Source organism: Lolium rigidum, chromosome 1 (assembly GCF_022539505.1).
Source record: "Lolium rigidum isolate FL_2022 chromosome 1, APGP_CSIRO_Lrig_0.1, whole genome shotgun sequence".
NCBI lineage: Eukaryota > Viridiplantae > Streptophyta > Magnoliopsida > Poales > Poaceae > Lolium > Lolium rigidum.
In genome coordinates this window covers 351,577,570-351,591,744 of record NC_061508.1, presented here as the reverse complement: position 1 = coordinate 351,591,744, position 14,175 = coordinate 351,577,570, and the positions used below count along the sequence as shown (strand labels likewise).

Sequence of the window (14,175 nt, the reverse complement as noted above, 5' to 3'; positions counted from 1 at the left end):
ATTTTACAGAAAAAGTGAGGAAAAAATCACTGCATCGAACAAAGCACAAGACAAAAACTAGTGATGGACAAAATGTTTAGCACGACACAAATGCGAACTTCTAGAACTTGAGCTACGAGTCTTTTTACTCTTCTTTTTCATGTTATCATGTAACTTATGATCCTGAATACTGTCATGCTAGACTTTTCATCCTGTAGTATCTTTGCTTTGTTCAAATAGCTAGAAGCCAATTCATCTTGTCGGGTACAGTTGTACTTCTTTGATTCTGTTAATAAAATCATCAGACTTTTCTGTTTTATATGGCCAATACCGTCTGAAATATCTAACTCATTTCACATAGCCATCTGTGTGATAGGGAGTCTGTGATGGCTGGATGATTAATTTAATTTAATTTTCCTTGTCATCTCTGTGACAGTGAGTCTGTGATGGCCCCCTGTCTTCGTTGACTGCTCCAAAACCTTTTGTGATTGAGCAAATAGCGTACCACCACTTCTACGAAGATGTTAGGAAAGATAAGAAACAAAGAGTTGTATGGATAGACATTGAAAAATAGGAGTAGCTCCAGAGCCATTAGCTGTTAACTCGCTGGATGATTAATTTAATTCAAAATGTGGATGGGCCAAAACTTGCACATTTATTTCACCTTTAAGAAGGCCATCTCTGCTCAGTTGAAGCACAACTCGTTCCAGTACTCGCAACATCACACACAAGAATTCAACACCAGATCGAGAGAGCTAGCAGCTGCCCCAGCCATGGCGGACCTGGTAGTTGGGTTGGCCAAGACGGTGGTGGAGGGTGCGCTAACCAAGGCCCAGTCGGCGATTGAGGAGGAGTCCCAGCTCCGGGAGAGCGCGCAGCGAGACCTCGTGTTCATCACCGGCGAATTCGAGATGATGCACTCCTTCCTAAACGTCGCCACCAAGGAGCGCGTGGAGAACAAGGTGGTGATGACCTGGGTGCGGCAGGTCCGCGAGCTGGCCTACGATGTGGAGGACTGCATCGAGTTCGTCATCCACCTCGACAACAAGACCAGCTGCAGCTGGTGGTGGCGCAAGATGCCATCATGCATTGGGACGCCGCCCTCGGTGCTGGCGCTGGACGAGGCCGTCAATGATATCGAGCAGCTCAAGGCCAGGGTGGCGGACGTGAGCACCAGGAACGCGCGCTACAGCCTCATCAGCGACTCTGGCTCCAAGCCCATCACGCAGCATCAGGCAGCCACGACCGGTGCCAGTGCCCTCGGCTCAACGGCATTCAACATGCTCGCCGAGGCGAGGGATGCCGCGAGGAGATGGCAAGGCCTAGGAGATCTCACCCAGTTGATCACCAACAAAGACAACACCAACCAAGCTCTTCAGGTGATCTCTATTTGGGGAACAGGCAGTGATCTTGGGATAACCTCAATCATCAGGAAGGCATACAATGATCCAGAAATCAGTAAGAATTTTGCCTGTCGCTCATGGGTCCAGCTCATGCATCCTTTCGATCCCCATGAGTTTGTCCGTCGCTTCATGGCACAGGTATACACAAATGATTGCAAAGAACAAGGTGCCCGCGTTGGTGCACATGTCCTTGCAAAGATGAAGGTCAGCCAAGAATATCTCCTCGAAGAATTTGTGCAATTAGTCAACAACAAGACTTACCTCGTCGTCTTGGAGAACCTGACAGACATGGTGGTTTGGGATGCCGTGAGGACATTCCTTCCTGACATGAAGAATGGCAGCTGGATCATCGTGTCCACGCAGCAATTAGAGATTGCAAGCTTGTGCGTCGGACACTCTTACCAGCCATTGGAGCTCAAGCAGTTCTCACCTGACCACTCAGTTTGTGCATTATTCAAAGAGGTAATTAAGCCCCAAACATCATCGACTACATTCAGCAGATATTTTAAAACTTTAAATTGTTATATTACTTTATATTTTTAATTGAACATGAATAAAAATCTCAGCGCATATCTTTGAGCACTGCTAAACATGTCTCTGTCTTTGCTAGGCACCATTATAATTCCCAACACACCACCTGCCCAAAAACAGAAAGTTTTACACTTTGTCTTCAAAATCAGTCATCCCAGGCAAAAGTGCAAAACTTTTCGTTTTTAGTTAGGTGGTGTGTTCTGGCAAATGTGCCATAAAATTATAATGGTACCTGGCAAAGACACAATCGAGCGGTGTGTTTCAGCAAATGCCAATGCCAGAAAAAAACAATGTCCTGTAGCAAATTTTCCCTTTTAACAACAGTTTTATAAGTAGTATAACAATTAAATACAACTTTAGAACCTCCAATGCGCTTAATTAATTAGGCCAGGTCATAGAGAATTGATGAACACGGCTACATGTTTGTGCGTGGTCTAATTGCTTATACCTGAAGCATATAAAGTTAATCGCGTCAACAACGATTCTTTTCAGATGATGGTTAGAGTTGATTATTTACCATAATTAAAAAATAAATTCTCTGACACTGAATTTAACACCTACAGTCCTCTAGCTCATCCGTGATTGCAGATACATCACCCTAGCAAGAAAAAAATATAGGTTTTTTCTTCATAGTATATGCATAAACAGTCACTGAATATTTCATAAGGTGGCCCAGAACACATGATTGGTTTAGTTTGAGAGTTCCAAAAACACATGAGAAATTAAGAGTCAAAGGATTAGGACACAACATCAAACCCATGCTAAATTCTACAAAAATAAATTCTGATTCAGCCAAACTTGCCAAGAATATCAGGAAGGAGCTAACAATACGTGTACTGTGTCTGATTTATTGCCCACTAAAAAGCTTACGGATAAAAGTACTATATGTTTAGAGAACATTGCATATGGAAATCTATAAACCACACCACACAGAAGCAAAAGAGATCTATCCTCAGATCTCAACTCTATTAGTGCTAACTATGCTTTGAACAAACAATTGTTTTATTAGCTGCGGAGGTGTCCCAATATCGAGCCAGACAGAAACTGTCCGACCAATTTCCACAAAGTTTCCGTATTTCACAGGCAGAGAATTACTCTTAAATGTTAAATTTTGAAAGAGAGATGTCTCCAATTTTACTAGAAATCCTGTTCAAATGCACAAGTTAACATCTGACAGTTAACCTGTTTAACCGTGATAGACACCCATTTAATTCTACCAAGACTCCTTTTCTACCTCCTGGATTCTATAGTTTTTTGCAAGGATAAGCAAATTAGTATTTGAAGTTTATTATGCACCTTGAAAAAACAAAAAGGTTCTTTATGTACCTTGCGTCTTTCATTCCATGGTAACACCTCTCACCCCACCTGCAGGGTTCTCAAGACTACGGAAACAAAGAAGCGAAACGAATGGCATGCGAAGTGAGCCCACATTTGTCCTTGGAAGATATTCACTCCAACAATAAGCAAGAGATTCTTGAATGGATGACCAATTATCCCCTTGTTGGACGAGAGCCGCAAATGAATGAACTTGGCAGGTATACAGCAAGGGCACGTATGAACGATTCCCCAGTTATATCCGTTTGGGGGATAGCTGGCGTTGGGAAATCTTCTGTTGTTAGAAGCCTGTACTATGATAGAATGCTTAAGAGCAAACAGTTTAACAAGTACAGTTGGGTGGACGTATCACATCCATTCAATTTAAGGGATTTTTCAAGGAGCTTGATTTCAGATCATCACTCAGAAAAAGACCCAATTAAAGAATGTCGCGAGCTTCTGAGCCAACATCAGTGCCTCGTGGTTATTGATGATCTCCAGTCCAAAGAAGAATGGGACTTAATACAGGCTGCATTGGTATCAAGACCTTCTGCAAGTATTATCATTGTCATTACAACTGAAGCCAGCATCGCTACATATTGCACAAATAATGATGATCAAGTCTTTAATGTCAAAGGTCTAGAAGCTGATTCAGCCAAGGAGCTCTTCATGAAAGAGGTGAGTTTTCTTACAAGCTGTATCATCTAGCATATTTTGTTTTGGAGCTATAGTATGGAGCATTTCTTTCATGAACGTCCTCACAAACTTAACACTTCAGGCATGAGTTCATGCTCGGTCCTCAGAAGTTGTAGTATATAGTGTTTCTTTGATGAACATGTTATCATGTCCACTTGGAAAGAACAGAAAAGGGATACGACCATGTGTGAAGTACAAAATTTAATGCACTGACGTGACTTTTATGTACAAATTTTCATTTTTGTCAAGTGCAAATGTTAACTACGTTGTGTAACTAGACATACCATATGTACATATTTATAAATGTACCAAAATCTTTTTATGAAGCTTTGAAAGATATTAAAGTAATTAAGCAAGTAAACAACCAGCTATAAAATCACTGGGTGTAGACATAGTCTCTAACGAGCAATTTCAAAATTATTTTGTATGCTTGTTAATACAAATATGAAATAGTACATATATTGTGACTGCACTTTTCCTGATTATTGTTGTCATTTTCACCTAATCAAACTGAAAATAGTTTTCATGTAGTCGTTGTGAAATTTATAAAAGTACATCTAGTGGCATTTATTTGATATGTAACCATTGTCTTTCCATACAGAAATAGAAGGCAACACGGTTATAGGATAACTTCGAAACATGCGGATAACGAATTTCGTTGTTGAACAAATATATTGAACTGATCCATGCATTTACTGTACTATAATTGTTTCTGGATTGCTCACTCTATCTGCGACAGAACCATGAGAATGCAATTAACGCTGACCATGATTAATTAATCTTAAATTGTTTGAACAATAGGTACAGAGGAAGAATTCATCATCAGCTTTAATTGGCCACGATGCTACAGAGCTAGAAGAACTTATTTTCAAGTGTGGAGGTCTTCCCAAAGTAATTGTTTCTATAGCTTCCTTATTGGCCACACAGACAGTAACATTGATGGAGACAGTACGTTCGCTGAATGACAAATTTATGCACCATCTAGAGACCAATCCAGAGTATGATAGTCTGCGGGGCCTATTTGACTGGATGTATAATTACTTCCGTACTTGCCCAGATTCCCTCAAGCCATGTATCTTCTACCTATCAATTTTTCCTCGACGTCACAACATTCGGCGAAGGAGACTAGAGAGGAGGTGGATTGCAGAAGGTTACTCAAGAGACAGTGAAAAGAATCAGCGGTGGATAAAGCAGAGAATTTCTTCTCCAGGCTGCTTGATCTGAGCATAATCCAGCGGAATCCAAAGTTTGTCACCACTGCATTCAGTGACACAAGGATGGTCGCGTGCCAGGTCAATGGCTTCATCCGGGAGTACATCGTGTCACGAGGAACGGAGGAGAACCTTGTGTTTGAACTTGGACCCAACTGTGTTCTATCCACCCAACGAACCGGGCGCCACCTCATCATATTGAAAGACTGGGATAGAGACATAATTGTGTTCGAGAGCATTGACTTTTCGAGGCTACGGTCACTGACAGTGCTTGGGAATTGGGAACCATTCTTCATCTCAAAAAGCATGAGGCTACTTAGGGTGCTTGATCTGGAGGACGCATTGGGTGTGAAGGATGAAGATCTCAAGACCATGGTCAAGCGGGTGCTTCGCCTGAAGTTTCTCTCTTTACGGGGATGCAGTGAGATCTCCCGTCTGCCAAATTCACTAGGTGATCTCAGGCAGCTGCAGACTCTAGATGTGAGGCATACCTCCATAGTTGCATTGCCAAAGAGCATCGGCAAGTTACAAAAGCTGCAGTATGTCCGTGCCGGCACCAAATTCTCAGCTTCAACGCCACCGGCCTTATATAGAAGGTTGCTAGGTCGTGGCCTAGTTGGTGTTAAGGTGCCAAGAGGGATTGGTAAACTGACGGCGCTGCACACGCTTGGTGTTGTTAATGTTCGTGCTTCAGGAGGGAGGGCCATTGTGGAAGAGCTCAAGAAGCTGACCCAATTGCGCAAGCTCGGAGTATCTGGCATCAACAAGCGTAACAGCAAGAATTTCTTCTCTGCAATCTCATGTCTTCTGCATTTGGAATCCTTGTTAGTGCAGCTCGACGAGGGCAGTCAAAGTTGCTTGGATGACACCACCCTGCCTTGGGAGAACCTACAGAGTCTTACACTATATGGGCTCAAAGACAAGTTGCCACTAAGAAGCCCTCCACCAACAAAGCATCTTAGTAAGCTAAATAAGTTGGATCTGGAGATAGACACTTTACAGCAAGATGCCATGGATTTCCTAGCCAAGCTACCAGAGCTATGTATTGTACACCTTCGAGTCAAACAGCCTGAGGATGGTAAGCTCCATTTTTATTCCGAGCTGGAAGGTTTGGAGTTGGACACCTTCAAGAAGGTGAAGATCATCGAGGTCACTTGCAGGTCCAGGTTAAATGTAACCTTTGGGTCAAAAGCTATGAAGAATCTTGAGCTGCTAAAGATTGACTGCTCCATCGCATCGTATCAGCTTACCAGCCTGGATCATCTGTGTGAACTGAACGAAGTATTGATCAAGGGTACCGATGATCAAGAAATCAAGAAAGCCCTTGAGGACCAGCTTGCCAACCATCCAAAGAAACCTGTGGTGAAGCTCGCAGGAGTGCCACAATCGTCTTGATGGGTCGGCATTTTTTTCTGTTTATTTCCTTTTGGTTTCAATTATCACTAGCTGGCCTGGATCCAATGACCTTTGCAATCCCTCGTTTGTTTGTATACCATAATTTAGATGGCTTGTGGGCTTATTTATTATAAACATGTATTTTGTATAAATATACTATCGGCATTCATCTACGGGTAGTTGGATTTGTGCTTACCTTCATTGTGTGTTGTGGTTCATCTTGATATATAGTGTACTTTCATTAAAGAGTTCATTGGAGCGACAACTTCAATGATCTTAAAACTGATTATCTTAATCTGCTATTTCCTTGCTCATTTTCAGAGGATGTTAAGATTTTTTTTTCTTAATAAAATTGTTTTTATCATTTGTATATGATCAAATTGGGAATTTCATGGCAACATGTACTTATAGTTTAGTCTGCCGGAAAACTAAGGGGCGAATTAGTTGATGAGACATGCTGCAGCAAATGTTTCATCTCGCACATCCAAATTGTACTGCAACTATCAGGCACGAAGAGGGAAAAGAAAAGGAGAAGATGCACCTGCCCAATGTTTAGTTGATTGTTCTCTGCCGGAAATTCAATTCGGCTCCCGGGTGCGTATGCTCCATCTACCAACAAAACATATTTTGAAGTGTGGAAAAATTTTGACAAAAAATTTTACATGTACATCTCCATAATATATGTGTATGCGTCAAGTTTCACGAAAAAATAATAGTTTTTGTGGCCTATGTAAAAAAGAGAAAACTTATCCCGTGAAAATCATTGTTTTCAGCACTGAATTTTGTCTTTTTTACACACGTCACATGATAGGTTCATTTTTTATGAAACGACTTTGTGAGCGTGTAGCACGTGAAGATATACGTGCGAATTTTTTGTTTCATTTTTTTTGAAATTTAAAATATGTGTAAGATGTATTTCAAAATATAGGGAGCATATGGTCCCATGTTCCAAAACACCACTCCCGTTCTCTGCAACCATCATCAAGCACTAATTGAGAGGAAAAAGGAGATCGAGAGGTACTTTGTGCGCCGCTTGGCCGAAGGCAGGTCAGGTGGAAGAACTGTCAGCTCCTGCCGCCCCCATCGGCAGCAGTCCGGTCACCGCCCTCGTCGCCCGTCGATGTGCCACCGGCCCGCACCGCATTCCAGCGTCCTGATCGCCGCCGTCGCCGGAGGGCCATCAGTCAGCTTATCCGCCATGACTACTCGAACGCGCACCGACCGGCGACCACCCGCCGTCACCGGAGGGCCATCAGTCAGGCTACCCCGCCGTGATTCCCCGAATCCAGAGTCGGATTCCTGTTTTCTTGAGATGTCGTCGCTGGACGAAGACGATCAGGGGGTCATCTCGTGCGTGCTCTGCAGAGGTTAGGGCCTGGCGGACCGAACGAGTTTTCTTTTCAGCAATGTCCCATGGGCCTTCTCTGTGGGACGTGGGACTGGCCCGGCCATAAGTTAAGTTGGGCTTCTTTACCAGTATAACTACTATATTAAACCGCAACGTCAAAGTTTTTCCACGATTTTTGGGATCTTTTTTACCGTGTTTCTGCTCCTGACGCGTGTTAGTTCCTGCTAAACTAGGCAACTGTGTGCGTTTTGGGGGCTGCCTTGATTGTTCGGCCTAATTTCTGCCCTCTTCGTCTTTTATTTCGTGGGTGATGTCGGGTAACCGTATTGCTGCTCCGTTACTGTTCTTCCACTGTCTGGTGGGCCCTGCCACGCGCGCGCAGGGGAGGCACCGCTTCTTCGATCTTCCTCCGCCTGCTGCCTTTTTTGTTTTTTCTCCTCCCCTATTTTTCTCCGCTCTCTTCTCTGCCGCCAGGTTTTCCGTCGCTACCCTTCTCCGGCTTGCTCGCGATGGCGAGAGGTTCCGGCCGGCGATCCGCGCCCCGCCCTTTCCTCTCCCATGGTTCTCCCTCTGATGCGGGGGGGGGGGTTGGGCGACGAACCGCTCGCCGCTGATAGTCCGCCTGCCGCTGCTCCGTCTCGCGGCCGCATCGACCGTTCTCTCTCCGTCCGCGGCGGCGGCGTTCTTGCGTCGCGCGGACGGGGCCGCTCCCCTTCGCCTTTTTCGGTGGCTGCTGCGTCAGCTGCCGGTATTCCTGCGCCCCGCTGCCGGGGATCTTCTCAGTTGGCATCTGCGGACGGGTTGGTCCAGCAACCGTCGGCGGCTGCTCATCCGGCTGCTGGTGCTCCGGCGCGCGGCCGTGGCCATGCCGGCCGTTCTCTTTCCGTCCGCGGCGGCGGCGTTCTTGGCTCGCGCGGGCGGAACCGTTCCCGTTCGGCTTTTGCGGCTGCCGCTGCCGGTGTTCGTGCGCCCCGACGCCGGGGCTCTTCTCAAACGGCATCTGCGGATGACGCCGGCCCTGCTAATGGATGTGACACTGCTGTTGCCGGTATGCCTCCTGCCCCTTACCTTCCTCTGTTACCTTTGATTGTTATTCTGCTAGGCAGCTTCTGTCTTCTCCTTCCCCTGTTTATTTAGTTGCTTTCTTCTTTCCCCTAAATTGTTTGTTTCTTGTTTCTGTATATGTAGGTGATCATGCGGTGGATTCTCCTGTGCTTCCTTCTGCTGTTTCGGCCCGTTGTCGTCGAGAGATCAGGATGGGCAAGCGTCCTGTCATGCGAGAAGGTTTGCTGCCTGCCTTCTTTCCTTTGTTTTCTTCCTCCTTCCTTTTCGTATGTTAATTATGTGCGCTTTTGTTCCAGGGGAATCCGATACCAGCTTGCCCATGCCCATGTCTTCTTCTTCCCCTTTTCGTCCTATGGCGTCGAGCTGTGCTAGACCTCCTCCCGTTGGCTCTTTTTCCATCCTTTCTTCTGTGGATGCTGTTGTTCGGGCTGTACTGCAGCCGCACGTGCCGTATCGTCTCGGGCCTGCGTGTTCGTTCGTCACGTCTTATCCGACTCCATCTGGTACGCCTGTATTCTCTTTCTGGTCGACCTTTTTTCCCCATCGCCTGTTGTACTTTTGCCCCTGTCTACAGTCTACCCTTTGCCCATCATCGATGGTGGAGCGGCTTTGCTAAATCGTCGTAAGAGGATGGTCGTCCATACGTTGCAGCGGCGAAGGGGTAGAGGTGTGTTTATGCGCCCGTCCTTTATTTTCTTGCATTGCTTCAGCTACGTCAGTACAACGGCGTGCTCTTCTTGGCGTTGCTGCATTTCGACTTCGTCGTATGCTGTACCCGTTCTTATTTTTTGGGAATCGATTTACAGATTCAGGAAATAAAATTCAGCGAAATGCACCCTACATAGTACTTGCCATTGAATATGGACAGATACTTACTAATCGTGTATGTGTGACGTCAGAATGCATTACTCTATATTGAAATTTGAGTGGACCTGAACTTGAACTTTGCTGATGTGTATGTAATCATACACATCAACGGTAGGCGTCGTTCTTCCTTTGTTCAAGCATGACGCTACTAAACAATATTTACGTCTGTGCTTCTTTTTTTAAGTACTATTCTAATGATTTATACTTACTTACTGATATAGAGTCCAACTCAGTAGGGATTTGAATATATGATGTGGGATTCGCCAGAACTTTTCTTAGTTCGGGACGATTATTGTTTTTGTTTCCATTGGATGCTTCACTTTTCTGTTACATATCAGTCTATTACTTAAATTTGATGTTTTACCTCTGTTACATATCAGCCTATTACTTAAATTTAATGCTTTACCGGCTTCCGTGGTTCTCTTACCAGTGTATGGTTAGTGCTAATTTTACAACTCCGCTTGCCTTAGCTTCCAAAGACCCGTCCTAAATTCACAAGCATTCTCTGTACATAGTTGCAGTTCTTCCTGTATATATATTCAATGGGGTACATTCTGCCTTAAAAATCCCTCCTTACTGTTGGACCTATGTATCCTGGGCATGTGAGCATTTTGCTTCATGTGGTCCACCTTTTTCCCTTAGAATATAGTATTGTTTTCTCTTATTAGATCAGATAGGTGTGCTTCTGCTGTATATACATGTTATTTAGTGAACTAACTCTTAATTTATGGTTCTGCGAGCACCGCTCTTTTCGTTCAAAAGAGTACTACCTTTTTGTATTGACAACGCCAGGGATTTGGTTACCGCCTGGGAAATCTGGTTCCCGGCCGGGTACCGGATATCCCGACCACCTGCCTCTTCCTTGAAACAAAAAATATGGTTCTATATTGCCTAAACTCATAGTTTCTCGATATCTTCGACAGTCGATTCATCGAGTTTACCCTTCTTCGTGCGCTCTACCTTTTTTACTTACAGTTTATTGTTCTCTCTTACTACATCAGATAGGTGTTCCTCTGCTGTATATACAGGTTGTTTAGTGAATTCATTCTTAACTTATGGTTGTTCTAACAGTCACCCGTCTCTTTCATTAAAAAACGTACTGCCTTTCTATATTGCCTAAACTCATAGTTTGTCGTGCGTTGGCCTGTTAATTCATTGAGTTTAAGCTTCTTCTGTAAATTAGTTCCTCCGGTTTTTCCTTACCTTCCAATAAAGAAAAACGGATTTCTCCGAATAAGCATCGCCGGCTTTCCTTCACGCAGTTACCTGTCGATTTTGGATGGATGTACCTCAGCTTTCTGAAAATTTGGCGCCGTTCCTGCTTGGCAGAGCTAGCGATTTTATTATGATGTGCTGTTTCTGTTGGAGTAGGACAAAGGGCCTCCGCAGAAAAATCGATGGTGTTCTGCGTTCAGAGGCCTACCCACTTTTAATAGGGCTTGCCCTTCTCGGCTTTGTTTTCTTATTTTTTGCAGTTTACTTTCTTTTTTCTTTCTACAGCTTACCAGCTTACCGTCTGTTCTTTTGCAGTTGCTTTGGAAGGACCTCCGTTTTCGGACAAGTGTATTTCTTTGCTGAAACGTTAGTTTCCGATTTTCCTACTGCTCCATGTAATTTGTCTTTCTCTTTTCCACCGTAACTTTTTGTCGCCGTCTCTGCAGCTCTATCTTCGGAGCGTTCGTATTATGGTGGCCCTTTGTATAAGTGCCAGAAATGTGCCGCGATGTTCTGGTACCAAGAGCGATGCAAGAGATCAAGTGTGGCCAAGGGCCGCTCTCCTGTGTTTTCTCGCTGTTGTCTTAGGGGAAAAGTATCATTGCCTCAGTTTAATGAGTGGCCTTCTCCTCTGAAGGAGCTGTTCTCCTTTACCTGTGGCCCTGCTTCTACTCATTTCTACCGTTTGATTAGACATTACAATTCTTTGTTTGCTTTCACGTCGATGGGAGTTGATATTGATAAGACTATTAATTCTGGAGGTGCTCCGTATGTTTTTAAGATGTCTGGTTCTGTTTTCCATCGTATGGGATCCCTTTTGCTGCGTGGTGATGAGTCGCCGAAATTTGCCCAACTTTATATGATCGATTCTGCTGATCAGCTGCAGAGGAGGCTTCATCTATTTGGTCAGGAGGACGTTGCTGGAGAAACTGGGGGTACTGAGACAGCTGATCCACTTATTGTTAGAGAGCTTACTGACATGCTTAATCAGCATAACCTTTTGGTTGAGCAGTTCAGGTTTGCGCGGCGAAGGCTGCATCCTTCTGGCTCTACTAATATTTTTTATCAGATTTCTTGGTGATGAGGGCGGATCCCATGGGTGAGACACGTTTTTCTGGTCCGACGGCCTGTGAGGTCGCTGCTCTCATTGTTGGTGACTTAACACCTGAAGTTAATCGGTTTGATGTCGTTGTGGAAACTAATTCCCATGAGCTGAGGCATGTGTCCTCTTTAAATCCTTCGCTCATGGCTCTGCAGTATCCTTTGCTTTTCCGTATGGAGACAAGGGTTTCCATTTGGGAATTAAATATATGAACCGGCCTTCTTTCTCTGGTCGTCCTGTGTTTTCTGATCTGCCTGAATCTTCTTCATCTGCGACACTGGATGTACCTACCGATTCTTCTAGGGATGAGGTGTCTATGATGGAGTACTACGCTTATTATTTTTGTTATAGGCAGGATGAACCTAATCCTTATACTTGCTGCGGTCGCCTCAGCCAACAGATCATAGTTAATGCTTATGCTTGTGTGGAGGCCAGTCGGCTTTCTTATCATTTCTTAAATCAAGATGCTCTTCGGTCTGAGACATATCAGGACATTACAGATGCCATTGGAGAGGGCAGTTCTACTGGGAAAAATTTAGGTGTTCAGTATATACTCCATTCAAGTTTTACTGGAGGCCCTCGGTACATGGTTCAGAATTACCATGATGGTATGGCCATTTCTCGCGTGCATGGTGCTCCGGATCTTTTCATCACCTTCACGTGTAACCCTAAATGGCAAGAAATTAGTGATGCGTTGGCTTTGGAGCCTGGCCAGTCTGCATCTGATCGTACTGACATCGTTACAAGAGTCTTCCATATGAAGTACAATGAATTCCTTGCTTCTGTCAAGGATGGCAGTTTATTTGGGCCTATTAAAGCATGTAAGGGCCTTCGCACGACTCTTACTTTTAGCTTCTTCTTGGGCCATGTCTGCTTCGTATATTTTTCATGGGCTATCCTCTATTGCCTATGTTTTGTGTCTTTCCTTATTCTGTAATGCCGTCGCTTCGTTTCAATTTGTTTACACTTCTCAATCCCATTGTAGATCTTTATGTCGTCGAGTTCCAGAAAAGGGGTCTACCACATACACATACTCTCATTTGGTTGAAGAGAAACACTAAAGATCCTTCTTCGGCGTTGATCGACAGCTTCATTTCAGCCGAGCTTCCGGATCCTCTCATCGATCCTCTAGGCTATGTTCTTGTGGATGAGTTCATGGTGCATGGTCCTTGTGGTGACCTCAATAAGAATTGCCCTTGCATGAAAGAAGGGATCTGTTCTAAGCGCTTCCCTAAAGCTTACAACGATGAAACATTGGTTGACGACAAAGGATTCCCGGTTTAACGCCGCCGGGATGATGGCCGCTTCGTTCCGAGGAACAAGGGTACTGTCAAGCTCACAAATAAGTGGGTTGTTCCATATAATTTGGGTTTGTTAAAAAGGTTCCAGGCGCACATAAATGTGGAGTGGTGCAATAAAACAAATCTGTTGAAATACCTGTTTAAGTATGTTGCAAAAGGGCCCGATGTAGCCCGTGTTCGCTTCCAAACTGAGTCTACTTCTTTACCACCAGATGGTTCTGGTGCACAGCTTGGCAGGAATGAAATAGAAGAGTTCGTCAAGTGCAGGTCTTCTTCTCCTCTTTTTTTCCCCCTTGGACTCCTGTCTTGTCAACACCCGGATTTTTAAGTCCAGATGCCTATTATGCCATTCATCGCAATCCCAGGAATATTGTTTTTGCGAGACATAATAGATTGATATCACAACACATCATTTATTACAACACATAATCGTCTTACAACAAGGAATCACATGGTCCAGTCTTAATACAACATAGTGGATCTAGTGATCCTATTACAAAACACATAGCGGAAGCGGAGTAACGGTCGCGGTCCATCTGTTTCACAGGCAACTGTTGATGTCAGGAGTGATCCTAGTTGTATTAAGAAAAGGAAAGAAAGTCGATGCATTGATGTTTCGCGTTGAATAGTGCCACCTCGCTCCCTTGCATCGAGTCCTACCAGCGTATATACGACCTCCACAATTATGTTAGCAAGTTGATTGGAATAAACCAGACCCTCGGAATCCCGATGTGTTGATTGCTGGCTG

At 44.4% G+C, this 14,175-nt stretch overlaps 1 pseudogene; it reads left to right on the top strand.

Annotated features, from left to right (window-relative positions):
* Positions 1–693: 693 nt before the first annotated feature.
* Positions 694–6,638, top strand: LOC124701818 (annotated as a pseudogene).
* The last annotated feature ends 7,537 nt before the right edge of the window (positions 6,639–14,175 follow it).